Source organism: Triticum dicoccoides, chromosome 2A (genome assembly GCF_002162155.2).
Source record: "Triticum dicoccoides isolate Atlit2015 ecotype Zavitan chromosome 2A, WEW_v2.0, whole genome shotgun sequence".
NCBI lineage: Eukaryota > Viridiplantae > Streptophyta > Magnoliopsida > Poales > Poaceae > Triticum > Triticum dicoccoides.
The window spans coordinates 317,496,253-317,502,216 of NC_041382.1; positions in this window are offsets into that span (position 1 = coordinate 317,496,253).

Consider the following 5,964-nt stretch of genomic DNA (forward strand, 5'->3'; position numbering starts at 1 on the left):
CGACTCCATGTGAGCAGCAGAGATTCTTCACGTGAGCAGCTGACCAGCAGGGATTCTTCACTCCAGGACATCATAGTAGCTCGGATTGGAATCTTTTATGTCTAGCCACTTGCCCATTCATCTACATCCCTGTACAAGGCTTCCCACTGTGGACAAAGAACTGACGACATCAGCTTTTCAGTATGCTGCAATCACTATATAGAATAAGAGATGAACTGCATGTGTGCCATATATTAAAAAAACATCATCTGATTGTTGTAAAAAGAAGTTTGTTAATTAGTCAAATCCAGTTGTAACAAATCTCTCCTTCCAGAAGGGGTCATTCATGCAGTTTTCTTTAGGGTTGGTTGTGGCTTTATTAAAAGAGTTTAGAGATAAATCATGGAGGGACTAGCGAATGAGCAACTGAACTAACAAAATGATTTGCATGTCAAGAACTAAAAATTGTTACCTCTTGACTGATGATGCATCCCATACGCTCAGGAGTGTGGCATAGACCATTGCATGTGGTATCTGCCATGACAAGTGTCACCCTCCGATCGAAAGTAAAAGATCAACGTTGACCAAGCTGCAAGGGAAAGGACCTTTTCAAGTTAATACTGGCCACATGACTTGCTACATGCAACATTGAGAAGCAGTCAAATATTTGTACATGCAACATGCGAAGAAGTTGTGTTGGTACAGACCGTTTATATATAGGCTACTTCTCATAGTTGTTTGTGCAGTCGCCCTCTTTGCAGAAGATCATGGATTCTCAGATCTCCTACATGGATTTGATGAATGATGGGTCAGCTGCATATGAGGCTGGTTATGGTGGGAATTACAGTAATTTAGGTGTTGGAGGGGATGGAGATGGACCTGAGGACAACAACGACGAAGAAAGGGGTAGCAAGAGACTACCATGAACCGAAGAGGATAACATACGATTGGTTAGTATTTGATTTATGTTATCTACTATTTTAAGTTAACTTGTCCATTACAATTATTTATAATGTAGTATGTTGAACATGTAGATTAGTGCTTGGTTAAACAATTCCGTCGATTCAATCGATGGAAATGCAAAGAAAGGTGAAGTTTATTGGAAAGGTGTAGGCAAAGATTACAACAACAATAGTCCTGCAGATCGGAGGAGGAAGGCCAGCAACTGCAAAGACCATTGGGGAAAGATGAACCGCAAAATTGTGTTGTTCAATGGCATATGGTGTAGGCTCAAGGAAGTGTATGTGAGTGGTCAATTTGATGACCAACTCATGAATAAAGCTCATGACATGTACAAGTCCGAGCAAAAGCAATATTTCACATTCGGAAATCTATGGAGAGAGCTACAGCAACACCCAAAGTGGACAAGGATATATGCAGAGGAGAAAACGGGCACAACTGATGATGATGTAGTACACGAGATTGAAGAAGAAACAAGGCCACCAGGGAGAAATATTGCAAAAGACAAAATGAATGGAAAAGGTAAAAGTTCATCTGAATTTTCTTCAGGTCTTTCTCATGATGACATTCAATTGTACCATGATAAAAATGTCCTACGAGCCTCCACGCAAGATGTAACACCCCGGATATGATTTACCCAATATGTAATCCAACTCTTGCCGTTTCCGGCCTTAAGTTATTTTATTTTCTCGGGTTCGGGTTTTTGTCTTCGTGTGTTGCTGTCGTTGTCATGCATCTCATATTATGTCATCATGTGCATTGCATTTGCATACGTGTTCGTCTCATGCACCCGAGCATTTTCCCCGTTGTCCGTTTTGCATTCCGACGCTCCGTTCTCCTCTGGTGGTCATTTCTACCTTTCTTTCGTGTGTGGGGATTAAACATTTTCGGATTGGACCGAGACTTGCCAAGCGGCCTTGGTTTACTACCGATAGACCGCCTGTCAAGTTTCGTACCATTTGGACTTCGTTTGATGCTCCAACGGTTAACCGAGGGACCGAGAAAGCCTCGTGTGTGTTGCAGCCCAACACCCCTCCGATTTGGCCCAAAACCCACCTAAACCCTATCCATCATCTAGAGCGTCCGATCACGATCGTGTGGCCGAAAACCGCACCTCATTTGGACTCTCCTAACTCCCTCTATGCCTATATAAAGAACCCTCCTCCGAAATTCATGGGTGAAACCCTAACCCTCTCCCTCTCCTCGCGATCGGACAAAAACGCCACCGACGGACATGTCCATTTCCACCCCGCTGCCGCCACTTGTCGCCGCCTGATTCGCCCGCCCGGGCGCCCACTTCGCCGCCGCCGCCAGGGCCCGCGGGGCCCATCGCCGGCCCTCCCTGCCCGAAGCTCCCGCGCGTTGACCCCGCCGCCCCAGCGCCTCCTCGCCTCCATCTCCAGCGGCCCGCGCCACTGCGCCATAGCGCGCCCTCGCCGGCGGCCGCCTCGCACCTCGCCGACGACGACCGCGGCAGCGCCGCCCCGCGCCGCCCTCTCCTTCCACGCCGGCCGCCGCCCACCGCGTCCGCAGCTCCGGCCACCGGCGCCCGCAGCCACCCCACCGTCGTCCGCCGCCACCTCCACTCCGTCTCCGGCGAGCACAGCTCCGGCCGCCGCCTCCGTTCACGCGGCCGATCTAGTTCCAGATCTGAGATTCGGTTGAACTTTGACCTAATTTCAGTAATATTTTGCCATGTTCATCGCATCATAACTTTGCATCCGTAACTCCGTTTTGGGCATATAGCATATCAAAATGTTCATCTCAGAGGGTACATCATTTCATCTCATTGCATCATTTTTATTAGAGTTCATCTTGATGCCCGAAATGCTGTTGGAAGAGTGCTATTTGAGATAATTGCCAGATCTGCTGATCCAGTTAGCTATTTGTCATTTTTGCCATGATTATTGTGTGCATGATATGCCCATGAGCTCTACATATGTTTTGTTATATGCTTTGTCATCTTTCCAGAGGTGCAATCCATGTATTTTTGTGATGTGTGTGGTGACTAGCACAAGCTTGCAAAGTGGTGCATTTGTTAATGCTGATTTCAGGGACTTAGCATTTCCACTAAGTCCTTGATCTGTTTATATCGATATGCCATATGTTCATGTTGTTTCCTAGTGATCCGTGCCTCTTTTGAGGATGATCAGTAAGGATGTTTTGTTAATATTGTAGTGCTCTATCCATCCATGTCTTTGTTTACAATTATGGAGCACCCTAGCTTGAGTCAATCGAGCTCTACTTTTGCTATTTCGTGAATCTAGGCAGATTGTCTACTTGTTAGCGATTTTGCCGAGGATGTTATAGTTGATCCGTGCATGCTATGTTATTGTTCTTGCCATGTCTAGCTTTTATAATGTGTATTCTTGATGGGTGTATGCTTAGATTGTCATGACTTGCTCTGTAGTGAGTGCATCGAGCTCGTAAACATGCCTACTTGATATCTGATTTTGCATGCTTCAGTTTTCACTAAGTCTGTGATCTGATTATATTTTTGCCATGTTCACATGCTTGCAATTATATTTTCTGATCCCTTTTGGCTCAAGGTCACTTAGGGACTTTTGTTAAGCTCTTTAAGTAGCTCCATGCCATGCTTTACTTTGCCATGTTCAGGCCCTGTAGCATATAGTTTTCTTGCTCCAAAATGTGCTACCTGATCTGAAATTTCACACAAGTGTTAATTTCACTAAGTCTGAGATCTGTTTACCAATTGCATTTTTGCCATGCTTGTTTGAACCTGTGAATGGATGAATTGGCCGTAGCTCAGTGTTCCTCTTTTGTTAAGCATCATGAATGGATCCCTGCCATGTATTTTTTTGCCATGTTTGAGTGCTGTAGCATGTTCATCTTGTTGCATTTAGATGGTCACTTGCTGTATATCGCAGACCGGTGCCATATTTGTTTTGCTTGCTATTTCTAAACCGTGTCTCCGATTCCGGCGTTCTTTATATCGTTTTCAAGCGAAATCATCTCACCTTTCCAGTGGCACACTTGGATTTCCAAGTTGAGGCCAGGTTCATTCTTTCCTTGTCAAATCTTGCATATGCATTCCATATCGCATCCCGCATAGCATACCATGTTTGCATCATGTTGTTTGAGCTTTGCACGTGGTTGATTGTGTCTTTTGTGCTTGTTTGTCTTGTTTGGGTAGTGCCGGGAGACGAGTTCGCTAACGAGGAGCCCGTTGAGTTTGCTTTCGAGGATCCAGTCAACTCTGACAACTTTGCAGGCAAGATGATCATACCCTCGAAATCACTTCTATCTTTGCTTTGCTAGATGCTCGCTCTTTTGCTATGCCTATGCTACGATGACTACCACTTGCTTATCATGCCTCCCAAATTGCCATGTCAAACCTCTAACCCACCATGTCCTAGCAAACCGCTGATTGGCTATGTTACCGCTTTGCTCCGCCCCTCTTATAGCATTGCTAGTTGCAAGTGAAGATTGGAGACCGTTCCTTGTTGGAACATTATTTACTTGTTGGATACCATTATATTATCTTATTATCTTAATGTATCTATATACTTGGTAAAGGGTGGAAGGCTCGGCCTCTCGCCTAGTATTTTGTTCCACTCTTGCCGCCCTAGTTTCCATCATATCGATGTTATGTTCCCGGATTTTTGCGTTCCTTACGCGGTTGGGTGATAATGGGAACCCCTTGATAGTTCGCCTTGAATAAAGCTTTTCCAGCAATGCCCAACCTTGGTTTTACCATTTGCCACCTAGCCTTTTTCCCCTTGGGTTTCTGGAGCCCAAGGGTCATCTTATTTAAACCCCCTGGGCCAGTGCTCCTCTGAGTGTTGGTCCGACTGAGCTGCCTGCGGGGCCACCTCAGGGCAACTTGAGGTTTGGTTTTACTCGTAGCTAGTCTCATCTGAGTGTGCCCTGAGAACAAGATATGTGCAGCTCCTATCGGGATTTGTCAGCACATTCGGGCGGTGTTGCTGGATTTGTTTTAACTTGTCGAAGTGTCTTGTAGAACCGGGATACCGAGTCTGATCGGAATGTCTCAGGAGAAGGTCTATTCCTTCGTTGACCGTGAGAGCTTGTCATGGGCTAAGTTGGGACCCCCTGCAGGGATTTGAACTTTCGAAAGCCGTGCCCGCGATTATGGGCAAATGGGAATTTGTTAATGTCCGGTTGTAGATAACTTGAACCTTAACTTAATTAAAATGAATCAACTGTGTGAGTTACCGTGATGGTCTCTTCTCGGCGGAGTCCGGGAAGCGAACACGGTGTTGGAGTAATGCTTGCCGCAGGGTGTTCTCTAGTTACTCGTTCGCGCTTTGCTATCTCTTCTTGCTCTCTTTTGCGAATAGGTTAGCCACCATACATGCTAGTCGCTTGCCGCAGCTCCACATATTTTACCTTGCCTTTCCTATAAGCTTAAATAGTCTTGATCGCAAGGGTGCGAGATTGCTGAGTCCCTGTGGCTCACAGTTTACTTCCAAACCAGATGCAGGGCCAGACGACTCCGTTCCAGACGATGCGTTAGAGCTCAAGTGGGAGTTCGACGAGGACTCACGCCGTTACTATGTATCTTTCCCTGATGATCAGTAGTGGTGCCCAGTTGGGGTGATCGGGACCATGTCGCATGTTGGGTTGGTCTTTTATTTTGGCACCGTAGTCGAGCCATGAGTGATTGGATGATGTAATGCTATTTATGTACTTTGATTGACGTGGCGAGTGTAAGCCAACTATGTTCCTTCCCCTTTTATTATCTATATTACATGGGATGTTGTGAAGATTGCCTAACTTGCGACATTGCTTTCAATGCGGTTATGCCTCTAAGTCGTGCCTCGACACGTAGGAGATATAGCGGCATCGAGGGCGTTACAAGTTGGTAATCAGAGCCTTCCCCGACCTTAGGAGCCCCCACTGATTGATCGTTTTTAGCAGCCGTTGTTGAGTCTAGAAAAATGTTTTGAGTCATTTAGGAATTATATATCGGAGAGTTTAGGAATTCTTTTTACTCCCCAGTCCCTTCATCGCTCTGGTGAGGCTTCCTGATGTAGAGTTTTG